The sequence below is a fragment of the Balaenoptera ricei genome, chromosome 20 (genome assembly GCF_028023285.1).
Source record: "Balaenoptera ricei isolate mBalRic1 chromosome 20, mBalRic1.hap2, whole genome shotgun sequence".
In the NCBI taxonomy this organism is placed as follows: Eukaryota; Metazoa; Chordata; class Mammalia; order Artiodactyla; family Balaenopteridae; genus Balaenoptera; species Balaenoptera ricei.
Window position 1 is genome coordinate 18,211,322 of NC_082658.1, and position 12,066 is coordinate 18,223,387.

The following is a 12,066-nucleotide window of genomic DNA, read 5'->3' on the forward strand; positions in this document are numbered from 1 at the left end:
TCTCTCTATTTCACTGTCTATATAAAAAAAATTAAAAAAAAATAGTATGTGTAGACAGACACACGGGCTGACTCAGAGAGAGTCACACCAGCATGGTAGTTTGAATCATTTGTATGGGGCATTTCTTCTGGGTTTCCTTTGGCCAATCATCTTGCTTTGCCTGGTTCTGAGTCCGTACTGGGTTTATCTTAGGGTCCTCCCATGTGTGTGTGCACCTCTTAGCCAAGATGGATTCTAGTGAAGAGGCCTATGGGTGGGTTGACATTACTCCCTTTTTGACCTCCAAGGAGCCTTTCCGCGCATGTGTAGTCAACAAGTTCTCCTTGACCTTGAGAATGAGAAATACATGGTCTCTTTATCTCTTATCTGGGTAGGGCTCAGCTTTCTCCTCTGTCCACAGGGGACAAACTCCAGCTGCTCAGCCTGGGGCCCATCTATCTCCCACCTCAGGGCCTGGGGTGGGCAGAGGGGCACATGGGCCTCTAGGGAAAGCCACAGGGGAAAAGGTGATGTGAAAATGATACTGGGACACCCCAAACTGCTCACTCTGCCACCTTGGAGTCCCCCACCCCAAATCCTCAAGAAGGCACCCTGCCAGGAGTGTTACTGTCTAGCTAGGGCATTTCATGAGCCCGCTTTGGACCACCCAAACTCCACCAAGGGTGGCCCAAAGGCACTGAGGGGGCTGTGGAGAGCCCTCTTCTGGGGAGAGAGTGACCAGGGGCAGCGACCTGGCCTCTGGGGCTGGTTTGGGTTGGGGAGCTGAGGAGGTGGAGGTTGCTTCCCTCTGCCCCAGACCTGCAGACTTCTGACCACAGCTCAGCCTCTGAGAACCTTGAAGCCTCTCCTGCATTCCTCACTCTCCCATTCCCCCTCCCACCCTATAGGAGAGGAGTAAAAGGCAGTAAGTTTCAAAAGACCCCCCCTCCGTTCCCCTTGATCCCCCCTCCCTTGCTTGTTATTGTAATGAATGCTAATGAAGCTCAATAATTGATGTCCTCATTAGCACATCAAACCCACTTTCTGAAGAATGGAGAGTAAAAATGGAAGGGGGGGGTTTCTCTGGGGTCCTAACTGTAGCCAGCCCCCTCCAGAGAAACTCATCCTGGTGCTTCCAGCAGGGAGGGACCCCACTAGAGGGACTTGCGTTGAGAAACCTAGATGTCCCCCTCTGACTGAGAATTTTTTCAGCACACGGCTATGTCTTCCCTATCAGATGGCAAGCAAGGGTCTTGTCTCTCCCATCAGACCGGGAACACTGAGTACCCCTCATTAACTCTGGTTCCTCCTCAGGGCAGGGCAGTGGTTCTTAAACCAAAGCAAGAATTAGAATCCCCTTGGGCTTCCCTGGTGGCGCAGTGGTTAAGAATCCGCCTGCCAATGTAGGGGACACGGTTTGAGCCCTGAACCCTGGTCCGGGAACATCCCACATGCTGCGGAGCAACTAAGCCCATAGCAACTAAGCCACAACTACTGAGCCTGCAACTCTAGAGCCCGCGGGCCACAACTACTGAGCCCGCGGGCCACAACTACTGAAGCCCACGCGCCTAGAGCCCATGCTCCGGGACAAGAGAAGCCACCGCAATGAGAAGCCCGCGCACCGCGACAAAGAGTGGCCCCCACTCGCCGCAAGCAGAGAAAGTCTGTGCGTAGCAACGAAGACCCAACGCAGCCTAAATAAATAAATAAATAAATTTATTTTTTAAAAAAAAGAAAAAAGAATTAGAATCCCCTGGAGGCTTTGTGAAAAGAGGGGCTGCTGGGTTCCACCCCCAAAGTTTCTGATTCAGTAAGTTTGAGGAGGGGCCTGAAAAGTTGCGTTTCGACCAAGTTCCCACGTGTTGCTGCTGCTACAGCTGCTGGGCAGGAACCACACTTTGAGAGCCAGTGGGGGAGGGGCTGACTTCTTGCGTCCCCAGCTTCGGGCTTTGCCTGCTAGTGGGGCAAGTGGCAAGTCACTGCAGGTCCTGGCACACAGGGAGTGTCCAGGAGAACTCTGTGACACAGATGAATGTACCTCTCCTCTCCTTTCCTTAAACCACCACCAAAGCCAATTCCTGCCACCATAAGTGCCCCTGGTGACTCCTTCCTCCCCTGACCTTGACCTTTGAGGGGTGGAGATGGCCAGAACTGGATCTCCTGCCCCCCAGCTGCCTGCCACCATGCTGGGTGCTACAGACACCAGTGGGTCTCCTCTCCTGGGAGAAGGAGGGAATAAAGGCGAGGGAGAGGGTTCCCAGTATCCCACCTCACTTTGGGATGACCTCCCGGGGCCTCAGTGGGGAGAGGGGCTTGTGGATGTAGTCCACGAACATGCATGCAGCTCCCCACCTCCTTCCTTCCTACTCAGTCGCCTAGGCATAGAATGAAAAGAAAGAGAAAAGAAAGATGGGGAGAAGGGACTAAAGCAGGGAGAAGCAAGGCAGTTTGTATCTATCCTTGAGAGGACACACTGTGAGACACTGGGGCCCAGGTGGGCCACAAGTCCAATTCCTGCAGGACCACACCAAGCTTGGCTTTGAGGCTCTAGATTTCACCCTCTGATCCACTTGTTTGGGCAAAGAAAGGGAACACACACCCCTACTTCAGCCAGCAGCCTTGCCAGGACTGCCAACCAGGCTTATAAGCCTATGGTGGGCGGCAGGGAAATGGAACAGGTATCATCCTCACCTATTTTACCCATGTTAGCACCTGGTAACCACCTCCTTGCGTTCCAGGGTCACAGCAATCACCTGTTTAATAATGAAAGTGGGTGGAACCCTCATCTATTGCTGGTGGGAATGTAAAATGGTTCAGTAGCTGTGGGAAACAGTTTGGCAATTCCTCAAAAAGTTAAACATAGAATTACCCTATGACCCAACAGCCCAAATGTCCTTCAGTGGATGAATAAACAATTTGTGATATATCCATACAATGGAATACTATTCAACCATAATAAAGGAATGAAGTACTAATACTAACTTCAACCTGGATGAACCTCAACATTCTGCTAAGTGAAAGAAGCCAGACACAAAATGTCATGTGTTGTATGATTCCATTTATAGGAAATATTCAGAACAGGTAAATCCATAGAGATTTGCCTGGAGGAGGAAGAAATGGGGAGCAATTGCTTAACGGGTATGGGATTTCCTTTTGGGATGATGAAAATGTTTTGGAACCAGATAGAGGTGGTGGTTGCACAACATGGTGAATGCACTAAATGCCACTGAGTTGTTCATTTTATAATGGTTAATTTCATGTTATATGAATTCCACCTCAAAAAAAGAAGTAATAATGAAGTAGGCGTTTTCCAGGGAGTTCATTAAGTAGACCCATCTGCAGATTTCAGAGTCTGCCTTCTTTGGAAACAGGAGCTTGTGCCCACATGAGTTACAGCCACTCCCCATGGTCTGGGGCACCAGGCCTCCTCTCTGAACACTTGGAAGATGCTCACAGGACCCCAGGATGCAGTTTTCTGAACCCAGACTGCATCCTAGCAGCCTCCTGCTCTGCCTGGCTCCCATCCCAAGGGAGCCTCCCTTTCAGGTTCCTGCTTCTCAAGCAGGCAGCAGATGCCTGACCAAGCGCTGAGGAGCTCAGCTTCCCATCTTCAGCTAACATCGTGCCATCTGCCCCAGCGGCAGGCCCACCCCTCCCTGATCATCTTGGTCCAAACACAGCTTTAAAAAGCCCTCTGGTTTTCTTTCCCACAGATTATTTTAATCACCCCCTAAGTGAGCCCCTTGTTCTCTGGAATCTCGCACTCCCCCCAGTCCTTTCCCCCTGAGCTTGGCCCTGGGCTGTCTCCTCTGGGTGCAGGCGGGGAAAGGAGGGGTCTTACGATGAATCAGGCACATTTGTTGCTCCCCTTGGCTCTAAAGCCCCACTAGATCCTTCCTAGTGACCTTTAATGACCACTTCCTATAGCAGAGGATTGTGTCCTTTGGAGACCTTGAACCTTTTGAGGTCCTGACAAAAGCTTTGCACCCTTCCCTAAACAAATGAACGTACATGGCCAGCTGCAAGAAATCTGTTGGCCTCCCTGACCTCTGCAGCCCATCCAAGGACCCCTAGAGCAGGGCTACTCAAAGTTTGGTCCACAAGATGAGTACAGAAATGAAGAGCCATCTTTGAGAAAGCTTTATAGCGATTTGACATTGCCACACGTCCCAGTGCATGATCATTTTTGCTGTGTTTTATAAAAACAACATGGGTTCACAATCAGGGACTTCCCTGGTGGCACAGTGGTTAAGGATCTGCCTGCCAATGCAGGGGACACGGGTTTGAGCCCTGGTCCGGGAAGATCCCTACATAACGCGGAGCAACTAAGCCCGTGAGCCACAGCTACTGAGCCCGCGTGACACAACTACTGAAGACCGCACGCCTAGAGCCCGTGCACGGCAATGAAGAGTAGCCCCCGCTCGCCGCAACCAAAGAAAGCCGCGTGCAGCAACGAACACCCAACGCAGCCAAAAATAAATTAATTTTTAAAAAATTTATAAAAAAATAAAACAACAACATGGGTTCACAATCAACTGGATATTTAAAAAAAAAAAAAAAAAAAGGTCCTTTACCACAGAGAGTTTGAGAAGCACTGCCTTGAGGATCTGGTCACCTCAGGGTAGACTGCCTGACCCACTCAGCAAATTTCTTAGGTTAGCATTTGACGCCCTCCATTGCTCTATCCCCAGTCTTTCCAGCCTTATCTCCAGCTACCTCCAGCAACAAGACGCACGCACGTGCACGCACACAATCATGCACACACGCACGCACACGCACTCTGTGTCTTCCCTTTACCCTCTGTGCCCTTGTGCATACTCTTTCCCACTTTGGGGTTGCCCTTTCCTTCCCCTGCACCTATGGACATGTGCCACCCACTTCCAGGCCCAGCTCAAATCTCACGTCCTCAATAAAGCCTTCCCCAACCCCAGCCCTGCCCTCCTCACACATGCACACAAACACATTGTAGCTGACGTTCCCTCTCCCCTGGGTTTTCTTAACACCCACTTAGCTTTATTTGTGACCATCTGTCTGCTCCTCGCAAGGCAGAGCTTTCGTCCTCTTGGTCCCCTCTGTCTTCTCCACCCTCCAGAGCATCTGTGCTTACGGATTCTGGGCATTCTGCTGCCCTGATTCTCCTGGGCCCTCCTGCGGCTGCTCCTCCATGCCCCCCTCTTCCGTGCTGGGGGAACTTCGAGCAACTTCCCAACATAGGACTCAGGCCTCTATATCACTCCATGCCCCATTCATCCCTGGCTTCACCCTCCTTACCCGGGGTCGGAGCTTCTCAGTAATAACCACTGGTATATGACTGGGGCCAAAAATTAGTACAAATAAGATTTTAAGGACTGGAAAAAATTAATTTGACTTATTTTTTAATAGGAAATTCTAGTTGCATGTGATGCAAAATTCAAAAGGTGCAAAAAGGAAAAGTCAGTTTCCCCATCACTGTCTCCGTTCCTGGTCACCCAGGTCCAGCACCAGAAGCAAACACCATTCTCAGTTTCTTGGTCTTTTCAGGGCTTGCCTGTGTGTTCACAAGCATTTCCTTTGTGTTCTTTTACCCAAATGACAGCATACGATCAACATAAACTAGAAGATTGTTTTGCACCAGCATATATAAAGGTGCCCCGTTGACAGATGTTTAGGCTGTGGTGCAAGATATCCTGCTAGTTACTTTATATTACACAATGTGAGTTTATCTGTATAAATTCCTAGAAGCAGGATAGCTGGATAAGGGGTACATGCATAATAAGTGTTTTAAATATGAACCATTACTTCTGGTTTTGCCCTGATCAATGGCACCAGAGCAACCAATTTTTCCCAATTTGGCCACTTATTTCTCTTGTGGTGAGCCAGCTGGGAAAACTGAGGCAGAGACACAGACAACCCCCATCCCCCAACCCCACACCCTGCCCCGGCGCCTGGAAGAATCCAAAGTTGGGCAAGGGACCTGTAAGAAAGAAGAAGTCCAGCTTCTCAGAGTTAGAAAAATGCCCCAAGGATCCTGCCCATCTTGAGAAACAGGGAAGGAGAGGATGTCTAGCCTAAAAAGGGAAAAACTAAAATAATGATCACCTCATGTGTGAAGGAGGAGACAAGCCAGAGAATACCCAAGGGGTTCCATGTCAGCAAGAGAGACTGAAGTTAGCTCCCAGTGTGAACTTCCTGCCCAACACACAGTCCTGGCACCAGGCAAGGACAGTGGGTGACTCCCTGCTCAGGGATCATTAAGCCAAGATTAAGGGTGGAGGCCTTGCCAGGCCTGCTGGGAGGCAGAAGGCTGGAGCAGGTGACCACTTAAGCCACCCTGTGAGGGCACAGCCTCGCCAAGGTGAAAAGGCTGAGAAGTGGATTAATTAAGGCAAGGCCCTTTACAGTCTTCAAAGCAATCCCATAATCAAGCCTTTGAGGAGGGCAAGCAGGGATTGTGTGTAGCCCATTCTGCTGATGAAAAAACCAAAGCCCAGAGAGGTTAAGGAACTTGCTCGAGGCTTCACAGGTGAACCCGGACTTGAACCCAAGCATTCAGCCCCCATGTCCAGTGAGATGGCCTCCACCGCCCTGCCTCTTGGGCTGGAAGCTTCCCAAGATAGGACCCAGGCCTTGGTTCCTCCACCAACCTCCCCAGACCCCCTGTACCCTCACTCCTCCATGCCGCCCTCCCCACCGACACCCCAAACACACAGGCCCAGAACAGGGTGGAGATGGCTGGGAGAGGCTGCAAATCCCTCTCCTGTCTAACAACTGAACTGGGGAGGAAGAAGGAGATGGGAACAGGTCCCAAGCTCCCATCTCACTCATCCTCGCGTCTCCGTCTCGGCCTCTCTCGTGATAGGAAAGTAGGCCAGTTTGGAATATGTCACGGATATTTTCAACATCCCCATCTGTACTATACAGCTTTGCACACAGCCAAGTGGGGTGGAGTCAGAGCCTTCCTGCCAGATGAGGGGTACACCTGCTACCTCTGGGGCTCAGAGCCCACATGCAGGCTGGGGACAAGCACAGGAGACCGCGGAGGGCACTGGGCAAGTGTTCAGCCGCCTGGACAGGGTAGGACAGGAGGCCAGTTGTGTCTGCCCTCTTCTCAGAGGAGCAGGAGCAGAACAGCTGTCACCTGTGGACACCATCCCACTGGCCCCATGAGCAGCGTGCCCGGGGGGCCTGGGGGTTGAGCAATTTCCTGCAGGGGAATGGGTCTGAAAAGCTCTATGGGAGAGGTGATTGATATTTGAGGTGGACCTTGAAAGGAGAGCTGGACTTTGCTGGGTGGAGAAGATGGGGGAGGGTGTTCCCCGCCAAGGGGTGTGCTTGGGGTGGGGGGCTGGGGGCATAGAGGGCTAAGCTGGAATGGCAGCAAGAGAGACTGGGTGGGGGTGGGCTAACACTGGAGAAGGGGCTCTTAATGGTGAATGCCCAGCTAAGAAGCTTGGGGTGTGCCCTGCAAGTGCCCATGAGGCTTTTAAGTACCATGATTCAGAAAGAACCTGTAGCAGTGGGCAGGGAGGAGTCACCTGGGGAGGGGCAGGGGTACAGGGGGTGAGTGGGCGTTCTCTTCGAGCCACCAGCCACCCTGACCACATCCTTCTCCCGTTTGCTGCGAGGGGCACCTCTCCTGATTGGGAGAGAGGAGACCAAAGCAAGAAATGAACTCTTTGCAGAGCTGTCGGAGACTTGCCAGCTTAAAGGGGCCAAGGTCGGGGTGGGAGCTGCATTTCGAGAGATTCTCCTGGAAAGGTTGGTAGAGGAGACACCTGGACACTGTGTTTATTAAGCACCTACTATGGGCACTCTGCAAGATGGCCTCATTTAATCCTTACAAGAAGCCCAAGAGGTTTTGTTCCCCCTTTTTACCGATGTGGAAACGGAATTTAAGTTTCAGTAGTAAAGAAGTAAAGGGAAGTGTAAGTCCCTTCCCTAAGGTCCCACAGCGTGTAAGTGGGATAAGAATTCAGGTCTGCCCATCCCCAAAGCCCATCCCCTTCACCTCTCACCACCTCCCAGGAAAGGGGCAAGACTCCCTCCCAAAGGAATGACTCAGGCCCTAATCTTCAGCCCTCTCTCACTGTCTCCACGATGGACCAGGCCTCCAGGGCCCCACACCAACCCCATGACATGAGCCACTCTCAGATGAGAAAACTGAGGCTCAGAGAAGTTAAGTGACTTGCCCAAGGACACAAAGCTAATTAGTGCCAGAGGCAGGATTCAGACCCAGATCCCTTCTCATACCTAATCACTCACATAGCTTCTTTGTTCCCCAGTTTCCTCATCTGTAAAATGGGCCTGGGAAGATTAGAGAGAGCATGAGCAGGTATAAGCCACTTGGCACAGTGCCCGACAGTCCTTCAATGGTCAAGAAATATTTACTGAGCACCTGCGAGGAGCAGGACCCTCTTCTAGATGTTGGGAGGTAAGAGGAAACAGAAGCCAGCCCCTGCTCTCCCGCGGTGGATACGAAGGCAAGGATGGAGAGGGGAGTGAGCCATAGGCACAGAGACCATGCCCCATAATTGCTCCCACTAAGTGCTTGGGCAAGTCACTCCGGGGTTCTCTGCTTCTGGATCTAGAAAACAGGAAGAGCGCAGAGGGGAGATGCTTCACACAGAGTAGCCATCCACGTATTCTGTCACTGCCAGCCCCCTAGGTGAGCAGCCCTGCTCCCACCCCTGTGAGACCAGCAAAGCCCACCCCACCCCCTCCCCCGCCCAGACGCCTGGCCCAGGCCGAATCAGTGGCCCGGAGCGCACGCTTTGCTTCCTGCTCCCTCTCTTCCCAGGACCTGCAGCCTCTGCTCCTTGTCCTGCGGCAGACTGAAAGCTGCTCAGCCTCCATCCAGGTCCAGCCCTAAATCTGATGCAAGTATCTTAGAGGTTGTAAGAACCTGTGGTTCAGGGACCACCTTCAAGGCTCTGAGGCAGCCCTGAGGAATGGGGCCCCAGATCTTCACTCTCAAGGGGTGGGGCAGATTCAGCTTGAGTCAGGGGTGAGTGGGCTTCTGGTCAAAATCAGGGAGCTCCTTGTAGGGAAACAGGGAAATCAGAGTCTAACCTGAGGAATATAAGGTCATCGTAATTGGGGCCATTCTTAAGCACTTAGGACATTATTTCATTTAATCCTCTGTGTGTATAAAATCCCATTTTATTTAATTTTTTTTTTTTTTTTGGCTGTGCCGCGTGGCTTGCAGGATCTTAGTTCCCTGACCAGGGATAGTATCTGGGCCCCCTGCAATGGAAGCGCCAAGTCCTAACCACTGGACCACCAGGGAATTCCCTAAAATCCCATTTTAGAGTTGATAAAACTGAAGCTTAGGGAAGTGAAGTGAGTCACCCAAGGAATTAGAAGTCCCTGCTCTTCCCTACCTCCACGCTGCTGGCTGGCTGAGCTCAGCCCTGTTGCTCCTGGGTTCTGGGTCAAGGCTAGACTTCAATCCCCAGGTGTAACCAGAGGTAGGGGTGCTGGGACCCAAGAAGTGGGGAGAAAGTTTTGCACCTCCCCTGGGTCATTGCTGGTCCTGTCACCCCTTCTCTGGGCAGCCACCCACTCAACCTCATCCCCAACCTCAGGGTCAGGAAGTAGGGCCAGGGTTGGGAGGTGGGGTCAGGTCCTTCCTAGCTCCCCATTGCTGCTTCCATTACTCTGTCACTTTCTTGCAAAAGTCCTACTGCGTCTACCTGTGCCACCCTCTACCCCCTTCATTGGTGTTGTCCACTGACCTTGCCTTCCATCTGTTGAAACCTTTTGGCATCCCACCTCCTAGTGCACCCTGGGTAACTCTAAAGTCCCAGCCTCTCCGTTCTACAACCTTCACATGTCTAATCACTTTCTCCTCTGCCCGCACCCTTGTTCCCATCCTGTACATTGTCATCACCTGTAAGTGCTCACATTTTCCTCTCTGACCTCATCTTCTGCTCCTTTTGTTCAATTATTCCTCAGACAATTGTTCTTCAATCTCTGTCAATTGACCCGGTGATGTTTTCCCCATCCATCAGCTCCCTTCTGTCTTCATTCTCTTCCTTTTTCAGCCCAGAGTCTCTGCTTTATCAGATCATCTTAACTCACTACCCTCAGTCTTTTGTGGTTACATTTGCCTGGCAAAAGCCTAACACTGGACTTCTGATTCAGGAAGGCTACATATGTTTACCACACCATCCCTCTGAAATGACAGAGAAAAAATATACTGGAGTTTTAAAGCAGATTACATTGTACTAATAGGAAAACCCAACAGAGAAGAGGAATCCAAGACCCCATAGAGGGAGCCACTCAAAGTGTGAAGTTTCCTAAAAGGACCCTAGATTTCCTGCTAACATCAAGAACAAAGCAAGGATGTCACTCCCATTATCACAATTCAATATTGTGCTGGAGGCTCTAGCCAGTGTGCTAAAGCAAGGGGGAAAAGGCATCTAGAACTGAAAGGAAGATGTAAAACTGTCTTTATGTGAAGACGGTGTGAACGTCCATGTAGAAAACCTGATGGAACCTAAAAATAGCTACTAGAACTAATAGATGAGTTTAGCAAGACTGTAAGATATAAGATCAATATATGAAATCAATTATATTTCTATAGACTAGCAATGAACAACTGGAAATTGAAATTTTAAAAAATGTCATGTACAGTAGCATCAAAAAATACGAACTACTTAGAAATAAGTCTGACAAAGGATATATAAGACCTGTACACTTGAAACTACAAAACACTGCTTAGAGAAATTAAAGAAGAATCAATAATGCAGAGACATACCATGCTCATGGATCAGAAGACTCCATACTGTTGAGATATCAATTCTCCCCCTATCGATCTATAAATTCAACACAATCCCAGTCAAATTCCCCACAGGTCTTTGTAAAAATCGAAAAGTTGATTCTAAAACTCTTAAGGAAATACAAAGGACTTAGAATAGCCAAAACAACTTTGAAACGGAAGGAGGGGAAAACACTGGAGAGCCCTTCCCCCTGGCTGGCAGCAAGGAAGCCACAGGGTGCCTGAAGTTACTGTAGAAGATGTTGCCTAGAGTTACTGTAAAAGACATGAACCAGCAGGAGTTCATCAGGGCTCTGACAGCTTTCCTCAAAAAGTCTGGGAAGCTGAAAGTCCGTAAATGGGTGGACACCATCAAGCTGGCCAAGCATAAAGAGCTTGCTCACTACAATGAGAGCTGGTTCTACATAGAGTGGCTTCCACAGTGCTGCACCTCTATCTCCAGGGCTGAGCTAGGTTGGCTCCAAGACCAACATCTATGGGGACATCAGAGAAACCACATCATGTCTAGCCACTTCAGCAGGACTCCAAGAGCATGGCCTGTCAGGTCCTCCAAGCCCTGGAAGGGCTGAAAATGGTAGACAAGGACCAAGATGGGGGTGGCAAGCTGACACCTCAGGGACAGAGAGATCTAGGCAGAATTGCCAGATGGGGGCATCTGCCAAAGAAAAGCATTAGAACAAATGCTGGGTTAATAAATTGCCTCATTCTCTAAAGACAACAACTAGTTGGAGAACTTACACTATGTTAACTCAAGGTTATTAGAAAGCTATAGCAATCAAGGCAGTGCATGTTGGGATCAAGATAGACAAATAGACCAAAGGAAGAGAATACAAAGTCTATAAACAGACCCACACATATATCGTCAATTGATTTTTAACAAAGCTGCAAAGACAGTCTATGGGAAGAAGGATAGTCTTTCCAACAAATGGTCCTGGGAGAAATGGATATCCGTATACAAAATAAAATAAAATACCTCACACCATATATAAAACTTAACTCAAAGTGGATCCTAGACCTAAACATAAGCCTAAAAGTATAAAATTTCTAGAAAAAAACATAGAAGAAAATCCTTGCGACCTTGGGTTAGGCAAAGATTTCTTATATAAAACACTTTAAAAGAAAAAATTGAAAAATTGGACTTTATTAAAATTAAGGCTTTCTGCTATTTGAAAGACACTGTTAAAGGAATAAAAAGACAAGCCCCAGACTGGGAGAGAGTATTTGCAAAGCATGTATGTGATAAAGGACTTTTTTCCAGAATATATAAAGAACTCTCAAAACTTAATAAAAGAAAACAAACAAGCTAATTTTGTTGTTTTGTTTTATTT

The 12,066-nt window shown here is 49.4% G+C and overlaps 1 pseudogene; it reads left to right on the plus strand.

Annotated features, from left to right (window-relative positions):
- Positions 1-10,977: 10,977 nt before the first annotated feature.
- LOC132355891 (small ribosomal subunit protein eS19-like) lies at positions 10,978-11,450 on the plus strand (annotated as a pseudogene).
- Positions 11,451-12,066: the final 616 nt, after the last annotated feature.